General features: G+C 38.8%; 1 protein-coding gene across 1 annotated transcript in view; it reads left to right on the top strand.

Annotated features, from left to right (window-relative positions):
- Positions 1-14,974, top strand: part of ANKFN1 (ankyrin repeat and fibronectin type III domain containing 1) — a 434,680-nt gene that overhangs the window by 259,606 nt on the left and 160,100 nt on the right. Inside the window, exon 3 of the mRNA XM_053570655.1 lies at positions 3,844-3,978. The gene's annotated coding sequence lies outside the window, so the exon portion shown is untranslated. The remainder of the gene's footprint in view (positions 1-3,843; positions 3,979-14,974) is intronic.

Raw genomic sequence — 14,974 nt, 5'->3', positions numbered from 1 at the left:
TCCATTCCTTCCTCTTTCTTTCAACTTTCAGAGATCTTCATGGCTCCAGTGCCAGTTCAAAAGCAGACTTCTCTGTGAATCTTCCTTAAGCTTTCCAGAAGGAACTCATAATTCTTTTACGCTCCTTGCTTATCACATTCCTCATACTTTGTTACATGGCACTTAATCCTTCCTTCTATTTTAGTCATTTACATCTCTCTTCATACATATTATCTCTTTTATCTTTGCAAAGATGCACCATTCATCTTTTTACCCTATATCGTTTCATTCAGTGCTTTGCAAATAATAACTCTCTCTCTTTCTTAACATTTATTGAGCATTTGCAGGACACTAGGCCAGGAAGTGGAAGGGTTAGAAGAGGAAGATACAAAATTAAAACACAATCTCTGATTTCAAAGGAGCTTTTAATTAAACCAGAGAGACATGTTCACAAATACCTAAGCAAGAAAAATAACTGGGGGTGGAGGGGAAGTTCTGAGTTTAGAACAAACGAGAACACTGGTGTTATGACTTACAGGGCAGAGTGATGGGAGGAGGAATGAAGGGAAAGAAAGGGCAAAACTGCCTTTAGATCCCATCTCTACGCTATACTCAATATTAGAATCTTCTCTAGGTCTGGCTTATCCAACCCATTCTTCCCTCAAAACCAGAATTCTTCCTAAAACAAGACTCTGATCATTTACCTCCCTGTTCAGATGTTTGCTGTTCAATGAATCAGACATAGATAATTGCAGGCTTATGCTGCGTTATGGAGAGTACTAGTTTGTAGAGATGAAACTTCAGGAAACAGCTAGAGAACAAAAAGCAAGAACATGTTGTCAAAATGCTAGGGAGTGGGAGACAAAAATAAGAGGGGGATCAGTTTGGGTTCAGATTAATTGAGAAGGATTCATTGGAGGAGGCAACCTGTCAGTCTATGGCCACTCAGTAAGAAAAATTAGATACACCGAGAGGACTTTAAAGTTCCTTTCAATTCCGAAACCCTCCCCCATTTTTCTTTGAGATGGTTTATCCATTCATTCAATAAATAGCTGGTAGGCACTTCAATAGAACATCAATATTTATTAAATGCCTTCTATGTGCCAGGAACAGAGATAGACACTGGCAATAGAGCAGAGTAAGAGACTCTGCACTTGTACTCTTACAACAGAGTGAAGAAGACTGGTGCTACACAGGGAAGGGCAATAATGTGATGGAGGTGATGATAAAAGTAGAAGGTACCATACTCTCAGACCACAGAACAGGGACCCTAACAGCCTCAGGAATAGAAAAGTATCTCTGGGAGATGATGTTTCACCCCAGGCTCTCAAGAAATTAGCCAGGCAAAGGGAATGGAGCATCCAGACAGAAGAAAATTATAATGTGAAGGTCTGGTGTTAGGAGAAAATATGGCATGTGTGAGGATCTGAAAGTTATTCCAGCTGGGCCTGGTGGCTCACATCTGTAATACTAACTCTGGGAAGCCAAAGTGGGTGGATTGCCTGAGCTTAGGAGTTAGAGACCAGTCTGAGCAAGAGCAAGACCCCACCTCTAAAAGTTAGCTGGGTGTGGTGGCAGGCACCTGTAGTCCAAGCTACTTGGGGGGCTGAACCAAGAGAATTACTTGAGCCCCAGACTTAGAGGTTGCTGTGAGCTATGACACCATAGCATTCTACCCAGCATGACAAAACAAGAACTCTGTCTCAAAAAAACAAATAAATAAATAAATAAAATGAAAAAAGAAAAATAAAGTTATCCCAAAAGGCTATAGCATGGAGTAGAAATTAGACTAGTGAGGTAGGGAGGCCAGAATATGGAGAATTTTGCTTAAGTAGGTCAATGAGTTTATACTTCATCAATAGACTTTGAGCGATATTAAAGTCTGTCATAGTGGATCTAACCTAATAAGCACTTAATATCTCTTGAGGAGTGGATTAATGAATAAACAAATGAATGAATGAATCTACTTTGCAACGAACATAGGCTTTTTGACCCGGACTTAAGTATTTGCTCTAGAAAGCAGTGCTACTATTACCAGAGGCTTAGTCTCCTTAGCTCTGCATAGCAGATTGAATTCATGATCCCTCTGAGGCCACCTCGGACCTTAGTAGAGTTACTCAGTCACCTGGCTTACCCAAGCAGATGGAATTTAAGTAAATCTGCATTAAAGTCAAAGTTTTTCTAGACAGAAGGGTAAAGTTTTCCCTGGCAATCATTTTGGCTTAAGCAGCACAAGGGAAATCTAACTCTTTCTTAATCCTCAATAGGAAAAAAAAAAAAAAAGCCTCTGAACCTCAAGGGCAAAAGTTTTCCCAAATTAAATTTTTTATAGCAATGCTTCCATGGACAAATACATTCAAAGAGAAAAAGAGAAAACAAATGTTTCAGGGAGGGAGTTTGTCTTTGTCATAAGAAAAGAAAAACAACTGCAAAAAGCTAAACAGAGCTCAACCTTTGGAGACCCAGGTTTTATGAGGGATCTGGGCCAGGCCTCAGATGCCAGATCTGGAACAGCCACCTGTCAGAGGTGAGGGAGCTGCCAGGGGGAGAGGATGTCTCTAGAAAGAGGTGCCCTTCCCAGGATCCTAAGTAACTGCCAGGCCAAAGATTAACACTCCACCTCTTGTTTATGACCAGGAGACTTTCTCTTGATTTGCTACAGAGTCTCATTCAAAATTTGGGAGTTGATTTGTCTCTGGGTATAAATAACAGACCAGAGTCAGTGTTTCTGAAGTCATCACAGCAGCGAGGCATTCATTTGGCAGAGAGAGAATCTGCAGAGAGCTTTAGAAAGACTCTTATCAGTGTAACTGGCTTATTGTACCCTCAATGAATCCCCAACAATAAAAAAAAAAAAAAGAAAGACTCTTAATGCTGTTGCTAGGGCCATCTCTGTGTCTGTGTGTTCCCGCATGTGCACACACGTGTGTGCCTGTGTGTGTGGGTGTGTGGTATTCATATGTGCTCTCCATCAACAAGGCCTCCCTAACATAATAAGCATCCTGTGAAGGTCATTTGCCATTTTATTTTGGAGAGAAATGTGGAAAATACCCACATATACAGCTTTCCAGGAAATCTATTTTGTGTGTTTCGTCAGCCACGTGAAGCATAACGCCGTGGGAGGAGCAGAGCACACCCACAGGTGGCTGGTCTAGAGACGGCGCTGGAAGCTTCCACCTGAGACTATGCCTCTCATTGTCCTAAGTCCCATGTCTGTTGACTATTTTCTCAGATCCCGCTCAGAAAAAACTCTGAACACAGGTTGAGCAACTCTGGCTGGATTTAGAGCTTTCTTAAGATGCCCGCTTGCTCCCGCCAGGAACTTAGAAGGGACCGTGCAGGAGCCCTGGTGAGGGAATGTGGCTGCCACCTGCGTGCTTCTGATCCCAGACGGCTGGAGGAGTAACAGGGGCCTGGCCCCCGAGGAGCGGTAGATCATTTGTAGTCACAGATCACTGTAGGCTCTCGGGTGCCAGGCAGTATTTCTTTCCCTGCCATTGATGTCGTGCAAAGCGAGCTGGCTGACCCGCTGCCCCCCTGCTCACCCCTGAGCGGCAGTCACTTCTGATTCAGACTTGTTTGCCATGAAGCTCGTTGTCCCTGCATCCCATTCCGAATGGTCCTCACAGATATGATAGGCTAAACACACACACTGAAGTCATGGTATCCTTTTACTACAATGCACCCAAGCTTGGGAAATCAAACCTTCCCCAGGCTGCAGCCTCGAGAATCCACCTAGACCCTGAGCCAAGCTGTTTACCTCTCCCCTTCTTTTCTGTTTTATTTGCATAAAGAGTAGCTCGGTGATCATGGACTTCAGCTCTTGCCTGTAGTGATCCTGTTCGCATTTTATTCCTTACACAGAATAGGAAGGAGGTTTGCTTGCTTTGCGCAGAGGCTGAGCCACAAGAGAAAACAAAGCCAATGTGATTTATTGAATGAAAGCACTGGACAATTACCAGCAACTTGTTCCTCTTCTGCCTCAAACAACCTAAACTGGTAAGTCACATTTATTGCTGTCTTTCTTCGTGTGAATGTGGGGCTTTCCTAGTCACTGATTCTTTTAAAAAATGTGTACATGCTGCTGTGCTTTAGATGATAGAAAAAAATCTGCATCTTCCAAAGTTAGCTGCTGGCGGTCCAGGAAGATAACACACACGCATACATGCAGTGGTCTGCAATGGCACATACACATCCGTGTGGGGGTGGGGAAGCCCCGTTTCTGATAACTGGGCATGTTCTTTGCAGCAAGCTTACTCACATTATTAAGTGCTTGCATAACTGATTAGCATTAGCTGTGAAAAGGAAATTACTGTTTGGGTGTGTAAAGTCATTTTCCAGTCAGGTTCCTGCACAATACCTGTTGGGTCAGGTAAAGATGGGCCCCATCCTGCTGATAATCTTGACTACAAACCCAGACGCACTGCTGTTTTTAATCTGGCTTTCAGACTGGGCAAGCAGAGTGGAATGCCAGTGTTCTGCCCATCCTTGGGGAGCGTGCCCATAAATAACCCTTATGACAGTGATGTTGAGGATACGTCCCAAGGAATACAGTGGACCTACATTCAAACCCTTGCTTGATCCACCACCACTGTTGCATCTATGTTCCTTATGGCTTGTCTTTATTCCATTGAGATATATGGTGAGTAGGGTGCCCTGAGTTCAAACTGAGGTGTTGTAAGTGTCCTGTTACGCACGCTAGTCATTGGGCCACCAGGAGTCCTGCTGATAATCAAGGCTGAGTTTGTTTCTGTGCTGGGCTCCAAAAACCTCCAAACCCACTTGGTGTTTTCATTTCCTAAATAAGGTGCTAGCCAAGCTCTGTGTGTGGGTGGGAGCGTGAATGTAGAAAGATACTGCTTTTCCTGCCCTGCCCCCACTGGTGTCCTTAGCCTTTTGCTTGCCTGGCTGCCCCAAGGCTTTATGGCAGCCTGAATCCATCTCCGGTGAGCTCAGAGTCCATATAAATGTCATATAGAGTTTAATGTCTTCGGTGCAGTCTCTCTGCAGTATATCATTGGCCGTTCAGACGAAGTTGTGGCCTTGGGTGCTGACCAAGATGGATGATGTTAGAACAGTGAGCAGCATGCTTCTCTAAACAAAATCCAACGTTAGGAAATCTGAGATATGGGTGAAGTTTGCCTAGTAGCAAGGATGCCCAGGCCACTCCGTCATAAGAGCCAGAGTGATTCTCCAGGTGATGTGGCTAGTTCACAGATGATCTCATTGTAATAGGAAGGAAACAGAATTGCCTACTGGCGAGAGGACTAGTGAGATGTCAGGGCACTCACAAACAGAATTGCCTACTGGTGAGAGGACTAGTGAAATGTCAGGGCACTCTCGCTGGTCCCCAGACCAAGTGTGCATCTTTGGGAAATTCCCTGAACCTCTCTGGATCTCTATTCCTACATGCCTTCCATGTATGATTATTTCAAAGAAGATATGCTAAGATCAATTCATGTTTTAATGAGATACTACTTTAAGCTCTTTAGTCAAAGGGTGAATTAGTTAATCAGGACCTTTTTCCATGCACTTTAATCCACAGTCCATTCATCAGAAGAGATGAGGGGATGTGTGTCCCTTTCCCCCTTTAAGGGATACAGGACACTTTGAAGGAAGCATGATCACACTTAGGAAATTAGAAGGGGGAAACAGAGCTGAAAAGTGGCATTAAAATTTCAAATAAATAGGTCATATAATTGGGGTTTTTTGTCAATATTGATCAGTAATAACTGACTTTCTGTGCTTACAATTTCCAAATCCTAAAGATCTTAAAAGTTTTGAAACAAGCATGCAATTATGGGGGTGGGAGGTATGGGTAGAGTCCGTGTGGGAGGGGGGAAGCCCGTTTCTGATAATCCTTGTGTAGGATAATTTGAGTTGCTCAAATTATCTTATATAAGCCATGCTCATAGAATTAGCAGGTGCAAATGTGCTATGATTTGAGGAGTTCTGAAAGGCTCTTTTTCCCCTCAAAATTGCCTCATCTCTAGTATCAGGGTACCTCAAATTCTTTCAGTTAAGTACTGCTGTCTTTCATAAAATACAAACATTTTTAGAATAAACATAAGTAAACTACTGATACCTTATCATAAATGAATATATTAAAATTTTTCTACCTCAAGGACAACCCCAAAGATGTTGAATTATTACATTAATCTGCTTTCTATTTACTTCATACCTGTATCTAAGAACTTCCCTTTTAGTTATTATTTCATTCAATCAGAAAACTGAGTAGCCTAATGGCAAGTTATTTTCTTCTATACATGGAATACCTGGATTAGACAATAGCATTTAAGGATCCTATAGACCATTGAAAGTCACACTGGGGAAGGCTAGAATTACTATCCTTTCTCCTTCTAAACCCATTTTTCTGCTTATATTCCTTTTTAAAGAACTCTTGGTGGAATTCTCATGCACCCAGTCATCCAACAAGGCTCTCAGAATTTATTCTCAAGTTTCCTGGTCCCTTTATCGTCTCCATCCAGTCACTAACCAAGTTTGATTCATTTTTTGAATGAATTGTTTGAATTTCATCATTGTTTGAATCTGTCCAGCTGTCTTCATCCTGCAATTGAAGGCACTGGTTCTCACAGAGACTTTTTTAAGAGCTTCATACTTGGATACCTCCTGCCACTGTTCCCACACTTCCTCCCCTTTCCAGTGGTTCTCTGGTTGCTATCAGAGGAGCTCTTTAAAAATAAAGATTTCAAGTTTTACTTGAAGGTCCCTAGGGCTCCCCTGTGTAGGGGAGGTTAAAAATACATGCTTTTTATCATGGCATGCAAGGTCCTTGATGGTCTGGCCATGCTACCTCTCCAGGCTTCTTTCCAACAGTCTTGTGGCATGGTTGATGACACAGTCTCAGTGTCAGAGCCCAGGAAATTTTTATTAGGGCCCTTCACTGGCATTGACCTAGCAGCAACACCATTAGGTTTTCCATCTTCATGTCCTAACCTGGAATGCCTGACATGCCCTATTCTTTCCTTCCTGCTAAGTAAGTTCTCATTCATCCTTCAAACTTTATCTCCAGCATCACCTTCTCTAACCCATTTCCCCACCACCTTTTCATTCATGACCATTTCCTATGACTCACAAGGTTAATCACTCACCCTTCTGTGCTATTTCTGTCTTAGACCTTTTGAGAAAAGTGTTTCTGGGTTAAGATCTCAGATCCTGACCCCATATTCCCTGAGTTTGAAACCCTAATTTACTATCCTTAAGTACTGCTTCAATTTCTATCTATGTCAGATGGGGACAATAGTCATTCCTTCCCAGGGATATTAGGAGATTCAAATAAGTTAATACACATGGATGGCAATATATTTGAGGTTTATGTTTCCCCAAAATTCATGTGTTAAAATCCCAACCTCCAAGGTCATCACCTTGAAAGTGGCCTTCTGGGGGGTGATTTGGTCAGGAGGGCTTTTCCCTTATGATTGAAATTAATGACATCAAAAAAGAGACCTCAGAGAGCTGACTGTCCCTTCCTGTATGTGATGACACAGTGAGACAATTCTAGAAACCAGAAAATGGGTCCTCACTGGTTGGCTTGAACAACTTGGACTTCCCAGCCTCCAAAACTGTGAGAAATATATGTTGTTTGTAAGCTACCCAGTTTATGGTATTTTGTTATAGCAGCCTGAACATACTGAATACTGCCTGCCTCCCAGAAAATACTATACAAGTTACAAGCTAATATTATTTCACAATTCCACATACAACACTATTTCCCTTCTAGCCTCTGAGCTCCTTGGGAACAGGTAGGAAAAACCAACTCATTTCAACTTACCTAGCACTTGTTCAGTTTAGCACTGAAAGTCCTGCATCCTGGAAAGCTACTCAGTCCCCAGAAAACCCAAGATAGTTGATTAACCTATGTGGGACACCATCTTATTCACCTTTTAACCTCCTTCATCTGTAAGAATTTGTTGAACTATAGAATCAATGCTAATTGTCTTTCTATCTTCCTCCTCAAAAACATATCCTTTCAAATTCAAAAGTAGTGTTCTTCTTGCCATGGAGTTACCAAGGGGTTTTCAATACTTATCACTGACTATGTTTTTACATATGTATGTGTGTGTGCTTGCACACACACACAGGAACTGGAAAAGTTGCTTCTACCCTTTTATATGTCATCATTGTAATAGAATGGGCCACTCTTTAGCAATCAAAAACACACCTGTCATGTTAACAGCAGGTGGGGAATGAAAGGGGTCAAACTTCTTTCCTGTCTAGTGACAGGCTACTTGAAGCCTGAAGGTCACCTAGTTCCTATCACAGCCTAAGGAGCAATCTTGTACCAGTCAGAAATGTTCCCTTCATTGAATATTTCTTTCTACCCAGCTGTCAAGAATGGCTAGAGGTCCTATTTTTAATATGCTGTGTCTTACACTGCTCGCCCAAACTGGCTCAGATCTCTTTTCACAATACAAATATACTGAGAAAGCCCCACAACCAAGCTCCAGTGAAATATAAACTCTGGAAGCGCCAGAACTCATAATAAGGGCAAGAAGTCTTATTGTCAAAATCAAGATCGAGGAAGAAAAAGCTAATGGGCAGCTCTTTAAAACATTAATAGCAGAGTTGCTAAGAGCACGGCCTTTAGAGTCAGAGTTCAAATCCTTCTGTTCCATACATTGCCTGTAAGATCTTGGAAAAGTTACCTAGCCTCTTCAGGCCTCAGTAAAATGAGAATATAGTATATGGTAATAGGACCTATTTCTTCAGTGGGTTGTTATTACATATTGTTTTAGCCTATAAAAGCAGAGCTTATGGTAAAGCCAATTGCAAATGTCTAGTGGGTATTAGGAGATACAACCTCAGGGCATCAGGAGTGAAGGAAAAGGGAAGTGAGTTAAGAAAGGAGAGAAAACAAAGGTGGTTTTAAATGAAACAGCAAAAGCTTCTTAAGAAAACATCTTGTTATTTGTATTCGATGACTTTCAGGAAGCCCTCAGAACAGTCAACAGGTAAGGAATGGAAATCATCTGCTGGCGATTGCCAGTCTTCTGTCTCTCATTGGTCTAATTTCTCCCATTTCTAAGTAGTGTTATCCCATCTCATAGGGCGGCCATGAGCAAAGCTGGGACTTCCATGGGTCTTGCTGGGTCAGGACTGTGGTAGATGGAAATCTTTCCTACCCAAGTTCTCAAAGATGTTTTCCTGTATTTTCTTACAGAAATATTTAAGTTTTGCTTTTACATTTAGGTCTGTGATTTTTTTTTTAGATTAATTTTTGTAGAAGATATAAAGCAGGGGGTAAGGGTCTTCTCTTTTAAAACGGATATCCCATTGTTCCAGTGCTGCTTGTTGAAAAGATTATCTTTTTCCCTTTTTTCAAAACTCAATTGATGATATACATGCAGGTTATTTCTGGCCCTTTCTACTGTCTCATTCACCTATATTTCTATGTTCATGCCATTTTCTTTATCTGTGTGTCTATCCTTAGAAGCCAATCTTGAGTCTTTGAAATCAGTCAGGGTAAGTCTTCCAACTTTATTCTTCTTTTTCAAATTGTTTTGGCTATTCTAGATCCTTTCATTTTCTACAAAAATTTAAAAATCATCTTGCCAATTTCTACCAAAAAAAAAAAAAAAACTCTGCTAGGATTTTGATTGAGATTGCATTGAATGCATAGATCAATTTGGAAGAAGTGACAACCTTAACAATACTAATTCTTTCAATTTGTGAGCAAGTTTATTTGTATCTTTTTTTCATTTTGTTAATTAATGTCATGTTGTTTTCAGCATACAGGTTTTTCATATATTTATACCTAAGTAGATTTTTGTGGATTTATTAGATTATTCTATATAAACTTTCATGTCATCTCCAAATGAAGACTATCTTACTTCTTTCTTTCCTATATATGTCTTTTACTTATTTTTCTTGCCCAACTTCATTGGCTAGGTTGCTAGGTACAATAGAAAAGGTAGGATCGGACACTCATGTCTTGTTTCTTCTGTTCCTAGAAGGACACAGTTGATCTTAAATCATCAAATATGATGGGAGCTATAGGTTGAAGAATTTCCCTTATATACCTGGAAGTATTTTTTTTATCATGAATGAATGTTACGTATTGTTGAATTTGATTTATTTTTCTGAATCTTTGGAGGTAATCATATGGTTTTTCTTCTTTGTTCTCCCTCTTAATGTAGTAAATTATGCTGACATCTATGGGTGGTTGAATTATACTAACCTTGCTTTTCTGAAATAAACCTTGAATGGTCATGATACATTACCCATTTTACATACTGATGGATTTTTATTTCTTAACATTTTGTTAAAGTTATTTGACTTCATGTTCATGAGGTGTGGCATTAGTCCACACCTTCATTTTCTTGTAATTTCTTTTTTCTTGGTTTGTTATCGGGACAATGCTAGTCTCAAAAATGAAGCCCAATTTTTAGAAGAGCTTCCGAAGCTCTTCAACAACTTTAGAAGTGTTGTTACCATTTCTTCCTAGATGTTTGGCAGGTTATAATTTTTAACATGACCTTTATTAAATGTTTTAGAATAATAAAAATAATTAGGAAGGAGAAAAATACAATGTAAAACCAGAAATCAAATTTTCCATAAAGAGGATGTTTCTGGCTAATTATCTCCCATAGCCTCTTGCAGAGGTCAGCCCACTGTCAACTAACCATGAGTTCTAACTTTGAAGCTCAGGTCCCCTAAGTCTTTGTGAAAGAAGAGAAAAAGATACATCTTCTTTCTTTAGAGATGTAAAGAAACCTTTCATGTATGACGGCTACATTCATTATCATGATCATGGCAATGACTTCACAGGTGTACATTTATGTTGAAATTTATCAGATTGTACCCTTTAAACATATGTAGTTTATTGTAAGTTAATTTTGCCTCAAAAGAGCTGTTATGAGATAATAGCTAATCTTTATAGAACTCCTGTTTCTTTCAGGCACTCTTACTTATTCTCGCTTTTAAACTCTGATATCCCTCTTAGACTGCCACATGACTATTATCACTAAGATGAGGAATAATGTTAACAATGAGTAAACTGAAGCTCGAAGAAGCTGAATAATTTGCTAGAGGTCATAGAATTAATATATAGAAAAGCCAAAACCTAAAGTTAAATCAGCTTTGTATCAGAGTTCCTACTTTTAATATTATGCTTAAAACCACTACAATTATATTGGGGTGGAAGAATGGAATAAAATGTAACGATAGACTTCAACTTTTCCAGTTTTACTGGATAACAAAGCATGCCACCTGAAGAGTAATATCCCAGACTTAAAACAACAAACCTAGTTTCCCTGTCTGGTCACCTTTGAGGACTTTGTGTCTACTTTACCCATCAGGTATTTTATTTAACATTTGAATATCTTTTTTAATTCGATTCAAAGATGCAGAAAGTACTGCAGGTCCAATACCCAAGGTTACTATCCATTTCAAGATGTTTTTACATCTGCTATAGGAATTACATGATGTAATATTCAGGATCGCAGTAAGAATCTATGGCACATTCAAACAGAGTAGTTACTCTGAGGAAGGTTAACAATAAACACATTTACAAAGAAGTGAGAAGGTTAAGGAAAAATCAGTAAGGAATAGTGAAGGGACATAAAGAGGAAGAAATTTCTGTAACACAGAGAAAACAGCTGTATGGAAAGGGACACCCATCAGAAGTAGAGTGGCGAATACCTCCACCTCGTCCTCCAACTTCCAGTCGGTGCCTCCCATTGGCTGGACAATATCAAGGCTTCTGATCCATGAGCAAGGAAATGTCTCTCCATTTATTTAAATAGTCCTTAATTTGATTCAGCAATGTTTTGTAATTTTCAGACAATTAGTTTTGCAACTTCTTTTGTTAAATTTACTTCTAAATATTTTAATGTTTATGCTATTAGAAAAGAAATTTTTTTCTATTTGTCTATTTCATTGTCGTTTAAATCAGAAGTGAGAAGAAAAATCTGACCAACAAAAGATATATTTATACTATCTTTAATAGTAGTAGTATCCTTAACAACATTCTTTCTTTATATAAATTTCAGTTACTGTCTAGTGTCCTCATTCAACCTAAAGGAGTCCTATTAGCATTTGATAATAGAGAAAGTCCAATACCCAATTCTCTCCCTGTTTGTTTGTCTGGCACTATCTCAATTTCCTCTTCATTTTGGAAATGTAGTTTTGTTAAGTAGAGAAATTCTATTGCAAAGTATTTTTCTTTCATCACTTTATGTCATTCTCCTTCCTTCTGGCCTCTGTGGTTTTTGGTAAGAAGTTGGCTGTTAATCTTTTTGAGGATCCTCTATATGTGATAAGTCATTTCTCACTAGCTGTCTTCAAGATTATATGACTTTGACTTTGCACAGTTTGATTACGATATATCAAGTCCTGGTTCTCTTTGAGTGCATCCTACTTAGTGTTCATTGATACTCATGGATATATTGTTAATGTTTATCATCAAATTTGGGAAATTTTGGTCATTATTTCTTCAAATATCCTTTCTGTGTCCCCCTTCTTTTTCTGGAATTCCTATTATGTATATATCTTACTTACTTGAAAGTGTCACAGAAATCTCTGAGTCTTTTCTTTTGTTTTCTTTTTTCTTTTTTTAAGCTCCTCAAAATGGATAATCTTTATTTCTCTGTCTTTAAGCGACTGATTGATTCTTCCACTTACTCAAATCTGCATGGGTATCTCTAGTGAATTTTTTATTTCAGCTATTGTACTTTTAAACCTCAGAATTTCTATTTGGTTCTTGTTTTATAATGTCTACCTCTTTACTAATACTTTCTATTTGGTACAATATCATTCTTATAATTTATTTCTATAGACATGATTTCACTTTTTGAATATTTTAAAAATAGATTACAGTCCTATTTTTGCATAATAAGTCCAACATTTGGGCTTCCTCAGGGTTAATTTCTATTGATTACTTTATTTCCAATATATGGAACAGACAATGTTTAAAACAAACCAGAAAACTATTTAAATTATTACAATATACTTTGGTGTCACTATTTCACAATGAATACTTGGGGTAACTTTAATAATCATTGATATTTACTGAGTGGCTACTATGTACCACACAGTATATATATCTTTCACTTGCTGATTAATTTAATCTTCACAACTCTATAATAAATGTCTTACTATTGTCTTTTTATAAATAATGAAATAAATTCAGAGAATTTATTGAACGTGCCCAAAGTCACATAGGTTACAGGTATTAACAACAGTATCAGTATTCAAGTTTGGGTCTGTCACATTCCAGAGCCAAAGCTACACTGATACTCAAATGCTTATCCCTTTCCATAAAAGTAGAAATGTAGAAATGTAACAGCACAGTCAGTTGGGAGGGCCTGCATATTTATAAGAATAGATAACAGAAAGTTGTCTCTCTCTTATATCTTGTATCTCTTACCTGACAAAATGTTAAATATAGAGAAGAAAAACAAACCATAATGATCAATGAAAAGTAGAAGAGTAGAAACAGCTAAAGAATGGCCTGGAAGGAAGGGACAGCTGGGAGGGGATGGGAAGGAAGTCAGAGAGACTGAGAAAGTCAATCTATTTTGACTGAAGGGAACAGATGGAAGATGAGCAAAGACAAAAGAGGCCCTGTGGGTAGGTGTATCAGTTAGAGGGCAAGTAGCTGGAATTTGATCAATCGACAAGAATTTATTTGCTGTGCTCCTGGGCATTATGGGAGATAAGAAAGAATGTAGAGTTATTTTGGGAATGATAATGATGTAGACAAGACAGATGTCTTGAACTGGGGCTTTAATGTTGAAGGAAAAGGCTAGAGACAGAAGGCAGAAAGAGGTTAAGGCAATCCCCCATGAGCCAGCTTTGCATATGAATCTGTAATTTTTGTGGGAATATAAAGAAAGAAGCTGGAGAAAACCCTGTAGTTGCTATTGAATCAAAGGTAAATGATTTGTAGATGGAGGGAAAAAGATGCCAAATCACCTGCTCTTTCCTTTTCTGCTTTTGAGAAAATCAAAAAGTTATTAACAATTTATTAAAAACACACCTGCACATGCATACACTGCAGACAATGCATCATCCTCCCAAATGTAAATATGTCTGTGTAGTTAAAATTGTGTAGGGCCTAATGCATATTACTAATACTGATTACATTGGACCACCTTAAGAATAAGGAAGTCTTTCCTGTTGGAAGAAGCTGCAAAGAAGACTTAAAAGTTGCCGAAGGACATTTAACAGTATAACAAAGATGGATCTGCATTTGTTAAAGTGAAAGTCATTCAAAGTTAGTTGGTGTAAGAGGACATGGAACCAGTTCAGATGGATGAGGAGGAAATGAACTTTCTGGTTGGTCCTCTCGTGTGTTACCTATAACAGAATCTCATATGGGCACTCATTTACTCTCAATTATCTGCTAAGTGACTTCTATGACAAAAACATTAGCTGCCCTGGTTCTTCATACATAATAGGCTTCTCAATATTTAAGGTGATGAATATCCCAATTACACTGATTTAATATTTATAAATTATAAGAATGTATTAAGTTATTACATGTACCTCCAAAATGTGTACATCTATTGTGTATCAATAAAAAAATTAAATTAAAAAAATATGATGGGACCTGGTAGAGCAACATTGCTTCAGAGAGCCCTGGTTACAGTATCTGAGAGAGAGGGGAATGGGCCTAGTGGTACCCATCCCCCAAGTCTCTGGGCACTTGGATAGTTCACCAAACCTCAGATAACAGGCACAATTTAACTGCTATCTGGAGAGAATGGGGCCATGCAGGGCACGTTCACTCTTCCCTAGTCACCCAACACAGGCCAGCATCTATTAATATGAGGAGGTAAGTAGAAAAGTCTCCATGACCTAAACCCCAGAGAAGTGTAAACAGACCCCCCAAGAGATACTTCCTGAAGTGGGATAAATACCAAAAGTCTTAAGTTTCCTATCATATACACATATATGTTTATGTAACAAATGAAGGTTGTCATGTCATTCTTGATGTCAATTAGCACTGTGGCCATGAGCAAGCTGCTTCTTT

The sequence above is a fragment of the Nycticebus coucang genome, chromosome 18 (assembly GCF_027406575.1).
Source record: "Nycticebus coucang isolate mNycCou1 chromosome 18, mNycCou1.pri, whole genome shotgun sequence".
In the NCBI taxonomy this organism is placed as follows: domain Eukaryota; kingdom Metazoa; phylum Chordata; class Mammalia; order Primates; family Lorisidae; genus Nycticebus; species Nycticebus coucang.
This window is presented reverse-complemented; position numbering and strand designations above follow the sequence as displayed.